The sequence below is a fragment of the Chelonoidis abingdonii genome, unplaced genomic scaffold, assembly GCF_003597395.2.
Source record: "Chelonoidis abingdonii isolate Lonesome George unplaced genomic scaffold, CheloAbing_2.0 scaffold0526, whole genome shotgun sequence".
NCBI lineage: Eukaryota > Metazoa > Chordata > Testudines > Testudinidae > Chelonoidis > Chelonoidis abingdonii.
Window position 1 is genome coordinate 16,667 of NW_027424787.1, and position 17,944 is coordinate 34,610.

Below are 17,944 nucleotides of genomic sequence, written 5' to 3' on the forward strand. Positions count from 1 at the left end.
CTGCTAGCACAGGTTCATCAGAGCTGTGCTACCAGGGCCTGTCACAGTAGCCACTGCCTGCAGGATCTGCTGAAGGGGCCTTGTACAGGGTGCAGGGGGCTGCACAGACATGGGAGTGCTGGTTAGAGTAGCTGATGGGCAAAATACTCCAGCCGTAGACTGGGCAGGAATTGTTGACCGTTCCTTACGAGAATGCAGCCATAGACTCTGTCAGTACAACCTTCATTTACTATATGAGGAGAAGGCAGATGAAAAGCCTCCAATTTCTCTTGTGGATCCTGGCAGCTGCAGGTGGGCAGCATCATGGCAGCTGAAATTTCAGAGAAACTCACCTCAAAGATGGGTGAAAAGGAAACATTTTTGTTTGGGTCAACATTTTTCGTGGGGGGAAATATCCCTGTTATCCAGCCAGCTCTAGTTCAAATCATGAGCCTCTGTCCCTCGTGCTATAGAACCCCACCCCTAGATGGCAGCACTCGCCCTGCATCAGCCTCCCATACTCAGCAGGCCCTGGACTATCATAGATTATTAGGGTTGGAAGGGACCTGAAGAGATCATCTAGTCCAACCCCCTGCTCAAAGCAGGAGCAATCCCCAAATGGCCCCCTCAAGGATTGAGCTCACAACCCTGGTAGGGTGAACACATTTTCCGAAGAGAAAGCAAGAAACCCACAGCTGCTTGCCTAGCCTCTCCCAGCCCAACGTGTGAGGGGCCACTCAGCATCTGATGGGGGTCTGGCATCTCTATTCACCCTCCCTGAAGATCAACCCACTTCCACACCTGTTTGACAGAAATGGGGTTTGCTGTTGCCAATGAATTAAGTCAGCAGGAGTAATTGGGAAAAATGCCTCCCTTGGTGGGGGGGAAGGGGCATTCAAATAACATTTTACAATAAGAAAATTCTTTTCTATAAATAGAGGTGTTTTCTCTTTATTACTTATAAACACGCATCTTGTGACTACATAGTCTTTGTATTGCGATCAGATCCAATCCAAAATTCTTCTAAATAGGCTCCTAATTCTACTGCCTTCCACCTCGGGTCTCTTTTATTACTCACACCCTGTAATCCAGGGGTTCCATCACTGTTTAGTTAATATTAAGGCCCAAGACTACCATGGGGAGAAGCCACCTTATTTCTATTTCCAGCATTAAAAAAACTAAATAACTGATTTCTCCAAATCCATTGTCATAGGTAAAATTTACCATTTTCCACCAGGATTGTAAATCTCTCTGTCTGTGGGGAATATTTCCAACTAATGCTGCTGATTTCCAGTGGGACTGTCCCAGTCATACCCTCTCAAGTCATGTTCTTTACCATATCAGTAATCCACATCTACATTTGCATGCATGCTAGGGCCAAGAAAACATTAATCGGGAGGGCACCAACAGCTTGCAAAAGGCAGAGATGATCCTTTTCTTGGGATTGCTCCTATTTCTCTAAAATTTCTGGCACCCCATCCTGTATGCAGTTTAGCTGATCTAAAGATATACTCAGGGCACTGCTAAATCCTTTAGGTGTTGACACACTGTATTTATTTTGTTTGCAACCACCTCCTCATTTGTGTTATTAAGAACTCCTGCTCTGGCACCAATTGTTCCTAAAATGTCCCTTTTCTTTCAGTACTTATGCAGTCTGGGAATATCATGAAGATTTACTCAATTCCTCCAGCCCTTATACAAGGATTGAACAAAGTTTCCGCACCGGGGTTCTATTGCTGAAATGTTTGCTAAAGAGAGGCCCATAATTACCATCTTCTGGGTGTGAGTTGGATTAATCACCATTTGCTTCTTCACATTGGTTTGACCACATGGACTCCACTTAAATTACTTACATATGGCTCCAAAATGCATACCTCCATGCCTTTTACTCCATGGGGTCCCTGAAGGAGCCTTTTCCCTGCCATACTGGGCTGCATGTTAATAACTATTTGACCAAGGCATGCCTTAACCACCCTTTCTTCCAAACATCCTTTACCCCTGTTGTAAACCTCCTGATAAACCTGGGGCTTTCCAAGTGTAAGGCAAAAGAATTTTCCATTCTTTTCCTGGTGCCACTATTTGCAATTTTGCTTCTTTCAAATATCCTCTTTCAGCATTTGGGAATGAGAAATATTTCAGTCTAAAATGAATTGCCTTTTCCCCAGGATGGTCCACTTAGGGATATTGTTCCATAACTAAGTGCACTTAGAATATGAGAATTGGAAGGGACTTCAGGAGGTCATCTAGTCCAACTCCCAGCAAAAAGTAGGACTAATCTGCAACTTCCCTAAAGGATTCCAGCAAGGACTGAACTCACAACACTGAGTTTAACATGCCAATGCTCAAACCACTGAGCTTTCACTCTTCCCCACTTGGTGCTGTTACAATCAATCCTCAACTTGCCAGATCCCACCCAGTGACATTCACTATATAGGTAGTCTCCAGTTTTTCCCACTAACAAATACACTCCCCCAACAAATCCGTGTGAATACATAAGAATGGTGACGTTGCTGCCAAAGCGGCAGGGATTCTGTAGTTGCCACTGAAAATCCTTTGCAGTCTAAGCCATAATGCATTGCCGGTTCTTGTTCCTTCCCACACTGATAGTTACTTGGTCCATGTCCAAGCCTTTCAGCTTTACTGTTGCAAGGCTGATTCTCCACTCTGACACTCCGAGTGCAGGGGGGTGGGAGCAAATACTGTAAAAATAACACTTGCCACTCCAGGCCTGTAATGCTACCACCCCCCAAGTGATTGCCAGTCTCCGCACAAAGTCTCACTTAAAATCTCCACCCAGTGTATAAAGAACAAATCTCATTCAGAACAAGTTGTGCATTTCACCCTGTTTGCCATGCCCTTATGACAAATTTCTGCAGGTTGCAATGTGGAACTGGAGTACCACTGAGACCTCTGGCACACCAGTCTGGGCCCCCTCTTACCCTGTGATAATGTCACAAGCTGCAAACCCATCCAGCTGTTGCACTCACAAAATATTCACAGGCAGGGATACACCCAGCTGAGTTATGTGAATGTTTTTGCCAGCCACTCATGAAATAACAATAGAGAGGTTTCAGCCAATTCCACCCAGCTCCCCAGCCTAGGACCCCACAGCTGTACTGCCTGGTCCTTGTCAGATGCCTGACCAGTGTAAATTAATTACACAGTCCATCCCTCCCTCAATCTGGAGAGGACAAAGCAGCAGCAGATTTCCTGAGCAGATTTGATTTTACACTTCAAATAACACACTGTTTTAAATAAAACATTTACATCAGATTTATAAATTATAGAAAGATGGATATTAATTGATTATAAGTAATAAGTGAACAGATCAAAGTAGATAACCATAAAGCAAAATTGTTATCTGTGTGCTGTAAATGAGACAGGATTTGATTCAAGCAGTGTAACACCCTGATGGTGCAAACAGTTCTCCATATAAGCTGGTCACATGCCCTTGCGTGTTTTCATGAATCATAGCAGGGACCATTACCCATATTCTTGCTAGAATGCCCACAAGAAAGTCCATTAGGTGGAGATAAGCTTCTTCCATGGCCCATTGTGTTCAGTGATGTGCCATCGAGTTGAATAGTCCATTCTCAATGTACTGGGTAGACTGGATGTAAGGTGCCTTGTGGAAGCTACTACAGGAACAAAAACATTTGAAATACAGGCACATTGTCAGTGCTGATAACTTCAAATCCAAAAGTGATACATGCATACAAATAGGTTTCAGAGTAGCAACTGTGTTAACAAGGATCCACAAAAAGAACAGGAGTACTCGTGGCACCTTAGAGACTAACAAATTTACTTGAGCGTAAGTTTTCGTGGGCTACAGTCCCCTTTATCAAATGCATAGAATGGAACATATAGTAAGAAGACACACACACATACATATACACATACAGAGAACATGAAAAGGTGGAAGTTTCCCTACCAACTCTAACAGGCTAATTAATTAAGATGAGCTACTATCAGCAAGAGGAAAAAAAATTGTAGTGATAATCAAAAAGGTCCATTTCAGACAGTTGACGAAAAGGTGTGAGGATACTTAACATGGGGAAATAGAGTCAATTTCTGTAATGATCCACCACTCTCAGTCTCTGTTCAAGCCAAAGTTAATGGTATCTACTTTGCATATTGATTCAAGCTCAGCAGTTTCTCGCTGGAGTCTGTTTTTGAAGCTTTTTCTGTTGCAAAATTGCAACCTTTAAATCTGTTACTGAGTGACCAGAGAGGTTGAAGTGTTCTCCTACTGGTTTTTGAATGTTATGATTCCTGATGTCAGATTGGTGTCCATTTATTTTTTAGCGCAGAGACTGTCCAGTTTGGCCAATGTACAAGGCAGAGGGGCGTTGCTGGCACCTTAAAGTATCTTGCAGAACTTCTCTGTGTGTGAATTAATTTGTGAGTGAATGGAATGTTATAGCTATAACTGATTGCTTTCTCTGATTCTTTCTGTATTCATAATAAATGTGGCATATTGCCATATGCCTTGAATGAGATCCTGCTGGTTTTCATTTTTGAAGTATAACATGAGTGGGTCTAATATATATTTATTTTCCTTTCTTTTATATAGGAATTAGATACAGTGCTCCTCTCAGCTATTTGTTAAGCTATCTCCAAAAATAAAAAAAAAATAGAGTTTTGAGTGCCTAAATAGACCCTTGAATCATGGATAAAGTTATTATCCCTCACAAAATCTGAAATGGCGCCCTTGCAGCTGGCGCATGGCTTTGGGAGGGAAGAAGCAGAGCAGGGGCAGGGCCTTGGTTGAAGAGGTGGGGCAAGGGGTGTTGCCTTGCGGGTTAAGTTACCAGCAATTTGAAAGCTGTCAATTCAGTGTGTTGTACACAGAACATTTCCCCAGTTGTTACACTAAACACTATTCTTTCTTAAAACAGCACAGAAAGGTCAAAAAAGTGTTGAATGTCTCTCTGACCATCCAGTATGTGATCCAGCGAACAGGGTTCAGCACCAAGTCACAAGCCAGCTCTGTGCAGAGCTCGGGCTTACAGCCAGAGCACCAGAAGAAAACATTAGGTCCCTTTATGAGTAAAAAGCCAGAGCAGCCTGTCCTGGATCCATTTGGTCCTCACACCAAAAATGATGGGATTTAGCACGGGGGGCACCAGGAAGCACACATTAATAAAGAGAACATGGAAATGCAGGGGCACATGATGGCCAAACCGATATGTGAGGACAGAGAAGAGACCTGGGATGTAAAAGGCTAAAATGGCACAGAGGTGGGAGCCACAGGTCCCAAAGGTCTTGAGCCGGGCGTCCTTTGTGGGGAGGCTGAAGATGGCCCTGAGGATCTGGGTATAGGATACAACTATAAAAAACACATCTACAGTGATGACCAAGTTTGCCACAGTGAGGCCATAGTAACTACTGATGCAGATGTCAGCACAGGCAGATTCACCACAGCTATGTGCTCGCAGCATGTGTGGGGGATGATGTTGGTTCTGCAATATGGCCACTGCCTTGCGAGCAAGGGACAGGGCAGTGCGAGCATGCTGCCACGCAAAATCACAGCCAGGCCGATCTTGGCCACCACGGGGTTTCTTAGGGTGGTGGAATGTCTCAGTGGATCACAGATGGCCTTATAGCGATCAAAAGCCATGGCCACAAAGATCCCAGACTCCATTGCAAAGAAGCAGTGAATGAAGAACATCTGGGTGAGACAGGCACTGAAATCTATCTCCCTGGAATTGAACCAGAAGATGCTCAGCATTTTGGGAACTGTGCATGTGCACAGCATGAGGTCAGTAATGGCCAGCATGCAGAGGAAATAGTACATGGGGACATGGAGGTTCGGCTCCATCTTCACAATGAACAGGATGATTAAGTTCCCCAAGATGGCTGTGACATACACGGTGCAGAAGGGAATGGACATCCAGACATGGGCCACTTCCAGGCCAGGAATGCCCAGCAGGATGAAGGTGGCGGGGTTGGTGAAGTCAGTTGTGTTGGAATCTGGCATGGAGTAGGAGGAGAAGGTGTCCAACTCTGCGGCAGATCAATGTCTCCTGCATGTACCATATATTCCCATGACTTCCTGTAGGTGCCAAGGGTCTAGGATGAAGGTCTCAGTACAAATGCCTGGATGGAGAGATAATGTTAATATGAGACACTACATGTACAAATGGAGGATGGTCTCATGGGTGAAACAGATTGCTCACTCTTTACACACAGAAAAATGTCATTTTTATTTTTGAGATTAATGAATTATGAAAAATTTTAACCCTACTAATGCCAGTTCCATTTTTATGGTGCTCCATCCATCAGTAATTCCTACATGTTGTGTTGAGGGAAACCTGAAAGGGCACAAGCAGGAAACACAAGTGTGGATTCTGGTTATCCATCATTGTTCCTCAATGCAATGAAATCCAGGCTAGAGCCATGCACCCGGTTGTTCAAAATCTGAGAAAGGAAAAATCCCAAATCTTTGCCAAGACAGATGCTGGGGGAAATATCCCAGTTAGAACACATCCCAGGGAAAATATCTGGATCTCACTGTTAGTGGCAACATGAAAACACCTGCTCATTTGCAGTAGTGGCCAAAACAAAGAGAAACATAATAAAATACCAGGGTTAGAAGGGACCTCAGGAGGTCATCTAGTCCAACCCCTTGCTCAAAGCAGGACAAATTGCCAGGGTTTTTTTTTTTTTTTTTTTGCTGTTTTTGTTAACCCCAAGTCCCTAAATGGCCCCCTCAGGGATTGAGCTCATAACTCTGGGTTTAGTTGATCCATGCTCAAATCACTGAGCTATCCCTCCCCTGAAGTTAAAAATAAAGATAAAGATAAAGGAAAAATTTAGACAAAAAATGGGAATGAAAATTGGGATTTCTTTAAGAAGAAATTATTGCCTATCTACAAAGCCAAGATTCTACAGTCAAAAAAGCAGACAACTTTGCACAAAAACCCAGTTCAATGGCAAAACACAGACAACAATTAAGTGGGGGGAGGGGAAGCAACATGTAAGAAAGAGAAAGGAAACTTTTGCAGATAACAATAGATATGTTCAAGAAATATTTTTGTTTTGAAGCAGTATCAATTGCTCCTATCACCTGAGGTGATGAAATACTTTCCAGTGCATTAGCAGTCAAGGAGGATTTTAAACGGCATCGACAGTGCTACATTAGAATTATGAACATGAGTTACAAACTCCCACATCAACCACACACCCTCATTCAGAACTGGATGTAGGCAATCAGACAGCAGCCGAGACAAAGAAAAATGGCAAATAGAGAACAGTTCTGTGTTAAATGTAAACTACAGCGAAATAAAGGGACAGTTCATTAAAAATATTTCACAAGGCGAGGGAACAAATGGAAAAAATCCTGGAATGGGATTAGTTACAAAAAAAAGGCGAGCAATATAATTAATGCCAGACAACACCATGGTTTATGGAAAACAGGTTTTCTCAAATCAATCCAATTTCATCCTTTAATGACAGTACATATTTGGTTGATGAATGGAATGATCCAGATACAAAAGACTTTGATTTCTCTGAGGCATTTGATTTAGTAGGAGAAAATGTTCAGATAAAAATGAACACAATGCAATAGCAGGGGAGTACATGTTAAATGGACTAAAAACTGGAAAACTAACAGATCTCAGAAGTCAGTTATAGTGGGTCATTGTCAGGGAATGGAGATGTTTCTAGTGGTGGGCTGCAGGGATTTTAGCACTGATGCTATTCAATATTTTCATCAATGATTTGAGGAAGGGAGAGAACCCTGGCTACTAATGGGCTCTAAAATCTAGCAGAGAACGGCAGAACAAGATCACTGGCTGGAGGCTGAAGCCAGACATACTGCAGCTGGAAATAAGGGCCAAAGGTTTAGCACTGAAGGTGATTACCTGTTGGAACACACACTGGAGGCACTACAGCAGTGATATCAGAGTGCTTCACTGTAGACGCTACTTACACCGACGGCAGGAGTTCTCCCATCAGCGTAGGTAATCCACCTCCCTCAGAGGTAATAGCTAGGTAGATGGAAGAATTCTTCTATTGATCTCATACTGGGGTTAGTCTGATATAGCTACATCTCTCAGTGATGTGGATTGTTTTTGCTGTTTCAAAATATGAAAATGCAAAATGCAATGTTAAGTTGCATTATCAGAAGGATAGCATGCAAGTTTTGGCATAACATTTACACATCTGTACTTTATCAGACACATGTCCACCCAACCTTTCCTCTCTAATATTCTCCAGAGATGATTTCCCAAGTTAGAATGGGTCTACAAATGTACTGTCTGTCATCTGGATTTCTTCAGAACCTGAACAGATTGTGCATCTCACCCCTCATTCAGTCACTTGTCAGAAAACAAAAGTCTAGTAGCTCCTCTGTCCCTGGGTTAATAGCTAACTGGTTCTCATAGACTCATAGACTCTAGGACTGGAAGGGACCTCACGAGGTCATCGAGTCCAGTCCCCTGTCCTCATGGCAGGACCAAATACTGTCTAGACCATCCCTGGTAGACATTTATCTAACCTACTCTTAAATATCTCCCAGAAATGGAGAATTCCACAAACTCCCCAGTCTGTTCTGTTCCGAGAGCCTGTGTCCGGAGGTGAAACGGAGCAATTTGGGCGTGTAGATATATTGAGTCCTCTGAGCTCTCACTCTCTAGTACAGTGAGAATTCAAGAAAGGTCAGCTTATTTCAACAGCATGGAAAGTTGTCTAATACACTTGCTCACCCGACTAATCTGTGTCCTGTATCACGAAAAATCCATACCACCCGGGAACGGCACTGTGGACATGACATGGAGCTGACTGCCATAAATTTGAATTGTGTGTTATAGCACAGTTCTGGGGATGTTTCCTGTACAGCTAGATTGGGTAGAGAGATTGGAGTTTAAGTCATTGGGATATTAGTTGAAGACCATTACTGCTGGCTCTTAGTTAATAAGAGGCCTGCTGTAACAAACAGGGGTGTCATGAAGCCAAGAGCTCAAGAAAAGCCATCCTCGATAGCACTTCATGACAGTTGAGGGACAACACTGGAGTTACAAAAGAAAGAGAGTCTGTTTCCAAGGCTCCCGCATGTTACACAGCTTGTGTTTGCCAGGACTGGGATTGGTCAGAGGTGCGTAGCTATTTCGTGAGGAAGCTCTGTCAGACTGACACTGTCAAGACTGCTCGGGAAAATCTGAAGGCCCTCGGCCTGCTTGGATTCCCATCAGGTTTTCAGGGCGTGGGATCAGATACAGTGTACAAGCAGTTCTTTGAAAAACCTCCTATTTCCTCCCGTGTACATTTTCTGGCCTTAACTCTTCAGATAAACAGTATTTTGGTGCAAGAAGGCTGGCTGGTCACAAATCGTTCACCACAAAATCACAGACTCCTAGAGGGGAGAGCCACAGGTGCCAAACCCAATGGACGTGCTCAGTAAGCATTGCTGAACCTCAATGTCGGTAGCCCGAGGCCCAGACTGAGGGAGGAAGGACTGCAGGATTTGGAAACCAGGGATGGGGCAGAGATGCCGGTAGCCCTGTAACTCTACAGGGCTGAGATTCTACAGCACTCAACAAATCAGAAAACAGAAACAACCCTTATTGGACCTGGTACCACACAGCAACGCATCTCTGAATTCCTGCATCCACAATCAAGTCAGAGAATAAAATAATTGAAAATACATTTGCTGATAAAATTTCCAGAGACAAATAATCCCGAGGTGATTTGGGAACTAGTCACTGATATTCCATGGGGTCTCCTCTTGCTCAGCCCCTGGCAGAATCGGACCGAGAGCACAGGGCACTGGAAGAAAAGGGATTGCTTGAGACATCCTGACTTGGGGCATCGTGGTTTTAACATGTTGAGGTCGGTTCAAATCTCAGATTTCTGTGTAACATGAACAACCCACGATGCAGCATGGGCAGATGTAGGAGAGGGATTCCCAATCTATCTAGCTTTCCCTTCTATCCAGCCCCTGTCACTGAGTCACCCTGGCAGCCCAGCTGAGTCCTCTGCCGCTGAAGAAAACATCTGCAAATGGAATCAGCTTGCAGCCTTTCCCCTTCACTTCACATTTTAAAGATAGTGAACCTGCCAACATACCCGATTCCCGCTAGACAGGGAGATGCTGACATGAGAAATCTTCACCCTAAATGACAAAGAGTCATCAGAGAGGTTGCACAGGCAACAGACAGTATCTGTTCAGATAGGGAGGCAGCTGTCTTTATGAAGCATGCCTGCACATTCCCCTGGGGGCCATTTGGCCACTAGGGAATGTCAGCTGCTTAACTTAGTGTGCATCAGCTTTAACCCCCGTCACAGCCATGGCAAACTGCAGGAGACCAATTCACAAGGGACGAGAGGTGATGCTACCCAACTGGACTGCAGCACCAGCCCTGCTGCAGGTTCTATTCCTGGAATCGGGGCTTGTCAACACTGTTCGTATGGTTCTGATTAGTCACATACCTACCTTGGGGCGGCTGAATGGTAATGATGATGCTGTCAAAGCTGTGATCTTGCTAAAATAACATGTAGTAATAAGAATAAGAATAAGAATGGATAGGAGACTCCATAAGACTCCCTATGGATTTCCCTTGGATTGTTCCAAGAGGGCAGGTCCTTTCCCTTCTCCCTGAGGAATGAAAATGGGGACCTAGAATTCAGGGATCCCCAACGTTATGCACAGATCTGAGTGATCCACTCTGAGCTAGGCCCACCCACAACCTCTCTGCCTCTACATCTTCCCTAGGTCCCTCTCCAGCTCCCAGCTAGCACAGGTTCATAAGAGATGTGCTACCAGGGCCTGTCACAGGATGTGCCGAAGTGGGTGTGAAAAAAGTGGAACTGGCTGTTCAGATCAGAAGGCTGGTTACAGCAGCTGATGGACACAATACTCCAGCTGCAGATTGTCCCTATATCTGCTCTAGTGACATCATCATAGGACCCAACCACATCAGCCACACCATCAGGGGCTCATTCACTTGCACATCTACTAATGGGATATATGCCATCATGTGCCAGCAATGCCCCCTTTGGCCCCTCTGCCATGTACATTGGCCAAACCGTACAATCTCTACATGAAAGAATAAATGGACACAAATCAGACATCAGGAATTGTAAAATACAAAAACCAGTAGGAGAACACTTCAGTCTCCCTTGGCACTCAATAACAGATTTAAAAGTAGCCATCTTCCAACAAAGAAGCTTCAAAAATAGACTCCAAAGAGACACCGCAGAGTTGCAATTCATTGCAAACTTAACGCCATCAATTTCGGCTTGAATAAGGACTGGGAGTGTCTAGCTCATTACAAAAGCAATTTTCCCTCTCTTAGTATTGACATCTCCTCATCAACTATTGGGAGTGGGTGACATCCACTCTGACTGCATTGGCCTTGTCAGCACTGCTTCTCCACTTGTAATAAGGGAAGGGAGATTCTTTTCACGTGCCAGTATATTTATGCCTGTATCTGTAATTTTCACTCCACACATCTGAAGAAGGGAGGTCTTTTCCCACAAAAGCATATGTCCAAATAAATCTGTTAGCTTTTAAGGTGCCACCGGACTCTTCACTGTTTTTGTGGACACAGACTGACATGGCTACCCCTCTGACACATGAAATATATGGCAGAATGTGGGTAAAACAGAATGGGAGACATACATTTCTCCCCCAAGGAGTTCAGTCACAAATTTAATTAATGCTTTTTTTTTAATGAGCATCATCAGCATGGAAGCATGTCCTCCCATGAGAAATGTCCCCTCATCTTGAATACAAAGCTTCTGGATTCTGGTAAGTTAATTACCCAGTCCCTGATTTGCACCCAGAGTAGCTGGCAGGCCTGGGTCCCCTCCAGCCCCCTTACACCATACTTGCAGCCCCCTTAACACCATACATGCCATGGGGAAGCGTGGCCAGTGGACTGCACCTTGTTCCCTGAGCAAGGGACTAGACTTTGGGGTCAGCAGGTGGCCACAAAGGCAAGTGTGGCCTAGGCGGCCTCCTATAAACACCCGAGAAGGAGGGTCGAGAAGGAGTAGTGGGCGCTCCCGGAGGGCAGAGGACACAGTCGAGTGGGAGCAATGCGGTCCCAAACATCACAGCAGACCGGATGAACATCACCTGCAGAGGTGCGCCACAGCTGAAACAGAGTTAATTCCTGGAGGCAACCAGCGGAGGTTCCAGTGGTGATGAGTCCAAACTAACAGAAAGGGTAGGAAATACATACTCCTTCTCTCCGAGAGACAAGCCTTCAGCTGCAGGGCAGTTAGCGTTAGTCTCATCCTGCTCCACCCCCCAGCCCCTGGAACGATGCAGTTTCGCTCGCTGCTGCATAACAAACTGAGAAGACTCCCCCATTCCTTCAGCAGTTCCTAGGATTTACACCTTCCTTCTGGGGTCCCTTAACATCCTGAGCTACACGGAAGAAATCATTGGCCAATTAGCACATAAATATATAATGTTTACTACCTCCCCATTACAGTTCCAAACTCTCTGTTTCTATGTGCATTCTAAGCAAAGACAGAAGGATTTCTATCCATCTACTTAGAAAGCACTGGATCTGTACCTGGCAGTATATCCTCTTCGGTACACTACATTTTCACGTAACAAAACACAGATTTCTGCCCCGTATCTTCCCACCAGGTGTCCCTGCCATTAATGCTGGCAGCTTTATGTGCTTTCAGGCCTTGTATATAGGGCTAAGTTTAGAAAACCCGTGTGACATGTGACAGATTCCAGAGGGCATCTGTGCTCAGGGTCACAGCATCACATAAGATACATGCGCTTCCTCCCAGCACAGGGCATTTATTGCTCGAGTGAGCAGTGGAATTACAATGATAGCACATTCTCGGCTTCTTCTTGTTTTTACAGGAGATTTAGGTCAGGGATTAAGGAATCGGTTTTGGTAGATGATGCCCAGACTCCTCAGACAAGCCTACAATTTCGTGCGCCGAGGAGAGGTATATGAAATATGACACACCTTGTGCTTACCAGAAGCATTTAAATCGTGCCACTCCTCTAGAGTTGTGGATTTTGCACTAATATGTCATGCCTGTGTGGTTGCTCTAAAGTCACTTTGACATGCTAGATAGAAGCCATAGGCTCATCCAGTTTTTACCTTCTTGTCCCATTATCTTATTTTGCAGCTCTTTACATCTGTTTTAAGGGCATGGCCGTGAGCAGCAACATCAAAACCGTCCTTTCAAAGGCTTGTAAATACGTTTACCCTTTTCCCCTGTCCCAACAAATCTTTCATTTGTTTACGTATGTCACATTACTGCTATACACACTCTTTTTAAGAAATTTCCTACATTGCTCTATTATGTTTAAGGGGTAACTCTGATGATTCAATAGATTCACTAGTTTCACAGACTCTGGAACCTCGAAGGAGGAACTCGACAGGTCATCGAGTCCAGCCCCTGCCCTCAGGGCAGGACACTCAAATACTGTCTAGACCAGCTCTTCTGATAGAATTATCTACCTACTCTTAAATATCTCTCAGAGAGTGAAGATTCATCCCGCTACCTCCCTAGCTAATTTATTCCTCCATGCTCCAATCCACATGAGACAGTTACGAAACTTTTTTCCTAATGTCATCCTAAATCTCCCCTTGCCTGCCACTTTAAGCCCGATTGCTTCTGTTCTTCATTAGAGGCTAAGATGAGACAAAGTTTTCTCCCTCTCCTGATTGCACTCCCGCTTTTATTATACCTATGAAAACTACGTCACCTCTCATCGGCGGCTCCCTAGCCCTCAGTCTTCTCTTTTCCAATACTAAATAAATCCAATTCTTGTCTAGCTTCCTCTAGTCTCATGTTCTTAGACCTTTTAATCACTTCTCTGTTGCTCTTCTCTGGGCTTACTGCAATTTCTCCACAGTCTTTCTTGGAAATACGGTGCAGAACTGGACCTCAATAGCTCCCAGTGGAGGTCTAACCGCGCAGTCAGTCGCAGTGAAAAATGACTTCTCATGTCTTGTTTACAACCTACCTGTTAATGTCATCCAGAGTCAACCGTTTCTTTTTGCTCATCTCGTATCACACTGTTGCCTCATATTTAGCTTGTGGGTCCACTATGACCGCACCTAGATCTCTTTTCTTTGCCATTACTCCTTCCTAGAGAGTCTCTCTCAACCAGTCTGTATGTGTTGAACTGATTGTTCCTTCTCTAAGTGGCCAGCACTTTGCATTTGTGCTTTGTCTCGAACTTTCATCCGGTTTACTCAGCACAATTTACTCAATTTGTCCAGATAATTTTTGGAGATTTTGACCCTGTCCTCCCTACATCAGTTGCTCGACATCCATCCCAGGTTTGCGTATCATCCTGCAAACTTAATAAAGCCTTACCTCTTACGCGTCAACATCTCAAGTCGTTGATTGAAGTCACATTGAAAGAAACCGCGGTCCCATAATACAGATCCTCTCAGATTCCCACTTGCTTATACCCTTTCCAGGCAGATTGGGAGCCATTAATTAGACTACCCATCTGAGTACTTGGTTCCCAGTCAGTATATCTACTCCACTACTATACTCAGCCCCATCTAAATTGTATTTGACCTATTTATCGATAAGGATATCATGCGATGACCATTACTCAAATACCGGCCTTATTCTACAAATGTCATAGATATACTTTCACGACTCCACCGCTTCTCCTTGTCACAAGACTTGCTTATCCTATCAAGAAAGTCTCCGATTGGTTTTGACACGATTTGTTCTTTAACAAATCCATGCTGACTATCCCTCATCATCCTTGCCCAATCCATTCCTACAGTCGCGTTTGCCAATGATTTGCTTTCCCAATCTACTGCTCCATTTATCTATGTCCCTGACACAGAAGGTCTAAACTAAACTGGTCTGTAGTTTCCTGGGCTTGTTTTTATTTCCCTTTCTTATAGATGGGCACTTATTTGCCCTTTTCCAGTCTTCTGGAATCTTCCTGTCTCCTATGATTTCAAAGTATAGCTAGAGGCTCAGCATACCTCCTCTATTAACTCCTTGAGGGATTCTGGATGCATTCAAATAAGGCCCTTGATGATTTGCAGGCATGCTAACTTTTCTAAGTGAGTTTAACTTGTTTCTATTTTTATTTTATCTTCTAAAACCTACCCCTTCCCATAAGCATTACTATGTTAACATTCCTTCCGACTCTTAGTAAAGACTGAACAAAGAAGTCATTAAGCATCTTGCCATTTCCAGGTTTCCGGTGTACTTGTTTTCCACTCCTTCACTGAGGATGTGGGCCTACCCTGCCCTTGGTCTTCCTCTTGCTTTAATGTATGGATAAAAGTCTTTCTTGTTTCCCTTTATTCCATAGTAGTTTGAGCTCATTTTGTGCCTTTTGCCTTCTAACGCTTGCCCTGCAATTCCTGTGTTGTTTGCTATATTTCATCCTTTGTAATCTGACCTAGTTTCCATTTTTATATGACTCCTTTTTTTGTAGGTCATGCAAGATCTTGTGGTTAAGCAGGTGGTCTTTTGCCATGTTTTCATCTTTCCTACCCGTCGGAATAGCTTGCTTTTGGGTCTTAATAGTGTCCCTTTGAAAAACTGCCAACTCTCCCTCAGTTGTTTTTCCCCTCAGTCTTATTCCCACGGACCTTACCTATCAGCTCTCTGAGCTTACCAAAAATCCCGCTTCGTGAATCATGGTCCTCTATTTTTGCTATACTCCCTTCTGCCCTTCCTTAGAATTGCAAACTCTTAGATTTCCATGATCACTTTCACCCAAGCTTCCTCTACTTCAAATTCTCAACGAGTTCCTCTCTATTTGTTTAAAATCAAGTCCATAGAACAGCTTCTCCCTTAGTAAACTTTTTTCAATCTTCTGAAATAAAAGTGTCTGCAGTGCAGTCCAGGAACTTATTGATAGTCTGTGGCCCCGCAGGTGTTATTTTCCCAACATATATCTGGATAGCTGAAGTCCCCCATCCCCACCAAATCTTGGGCTTTGGATGATTTTGTTAGTTGTTCAAAAAAAGCCTTATCCACCGCTTCCACCTGTATTCTGAATACAATAATTTATTGAATATATCCAGAGCTTATCTACTTAACTTTGCAACTAAACAGGGTATATTTTGGTTGTCAGGAATCTTATGAATCACACAATGCCTGTCAAAGATAGTAAAGTATTCAGCAATGTCACCTGCCTTATTATATGCAGGACACAGTGGTTTCCATTTGTGGATTTTTGCAGAGGTGGGAATCAGTGGAATAGGAGGGCTCTGGTTCTGCTTTTCCATAAAGATCAACTGGTGTTTCTCTTCTCTCTCTTTCACTTCAGTTTTTTGTTGTTTTAGTGTCATAGTCCTAGGGTGACCAGATGTCCTGATTTTATAGGAACAGTCCCGATTTTGGGAATCTTTTCTTATATAGGATCCTATTACCCCCCACCCCCTATCCCGATTTTTCACACGCTGTCTGGTCACCCTACATAGCCCTTCTGCCTTCAGCCTCCTCTCTGGCAGCCTCTCTCTACTTTATCTGCAGAATTTTCGTTTTGTTCTTTTTCTACTGCCTACAATCCAAAGTGCTCCAATTTCACAATTGTTTCACTTTTTTCACTCATCTTCCTTCTTTTCTGCCTCTACTTCCCATTCCTGACATAAGCAAACAGAAAATAACTAACTGGTAACCTCTTAAACTGATCTCCATCCTCCACACATAAAGTCTAACTTAAAATCTCCATATCAGTGTACGAAAAGCAAATCTCACTCAGAACAAGTTGTGAATTTTACCTTGTTTGCTGCGCCATTATGGCAGACGTCGGCAGATTGCTACCTGGAACTGGGGCACCACTGAGCCCTCTGGCATAACAGTCCGGGCCCCCTTTCAGAGTGTGTTAACGTGAAAAGCTGCCAACCTCTCCAAGCGCTGTACTCACACAAATATTGACAGACAGGGACGCACCCAACTGAGTTATGTGAATGCTTTTGCAAGCCACTCATGAAATAACACTACAGAGGTTTCAGCCAGTTCCCCCCAGATCCCCAGCCTAGGCTTCTAGAAGTATACCATCTTGTCCTTGTCAGATGCCTGACCAGTGCACGTTAATTACCCAGTCCATCCAGACCAAAGCAGCAGCAGATTTCCTGGGCAGATTTGCCTTTACATTTCAAACAACACATTGTTTTATGTAAATAATTTACATCAGATGTATACATTACAGAAAGATGGATATTAATTGATTATAAGTAACAAGTGTACAGATCAAAGCAGATTACCATAAAGCAAAATTGCTATCTGTGTGCTGTAAATAACACATGTTTTGAATCAAGCACTGTCTCACCCTGATGGTGCAAACAGTTCTCCATTCTTCCATATACGGGCCAAGTTTTCTGCAACCACCTTCCCAATCAAAGCCTTTTTCATCTTCATCGTCCTAAACAAAGCCCCCAACATGGTTAGTGGAAAAGTACAGGCAAAAGATGGAGTCCAGCATCACACAAACTGGTCAGGTGCCCTTGCGTGCTTTCATGAATCATAGCAGGGACCATTAATCATATTTAGGCTAGAACGTCCACAGGAAAGTCCATCAGGTAGGGATAAGCTTCTTCCATGGCCCTTAGTGTTCAATGATGTGCAATCAACTTGAATAGTCCATTCACAATGTGCTGGGCAGACTGGATGTAAGGTGCCTTGTGGGAGCTACCACAGGAACAAACACATTTGAAATACAGGCACATTGTCATTACTGATAACTTCAGATACAAAAGTGATACATGCTTACAAATAGGATAATCATAGTCAGAAAACCACAACTTTCTCCTAGAAACCTTGCATGACATATTTAGTACACAATTTGTTGCAATTACACAACAATGGTGAATATGGAGGTGCCAGGCTGTGGCTTTGGGGCATAAAGGTTTACAGCAATATATGCATAGAACTCGAGCTCTCTGAGTTCTAATTTTATATTTTATATGAGACATGCATCCCTGTCCTGAAAAGACTGCAATCTGGTCTGTACCACAGGGGAAAAGCAAACTGAAGTACAGAGCAAAGG

At 43.7% G+C, this 17,944-nt stretch overlaps 1 pseudogene; it reads right to left on the minus strand.

The window, feature by feature from the left end:
• Positions 1–5,012: 5,012 nt before the first annotated feature.
• LOC116830747 (olfactory receptor 52B2-like) lies at positions 5,013–6,011 on the minus strand (annotated as a pseudogene).
• Positions 6,012–17,944: the final 11,933 nt, after the last annotated feature.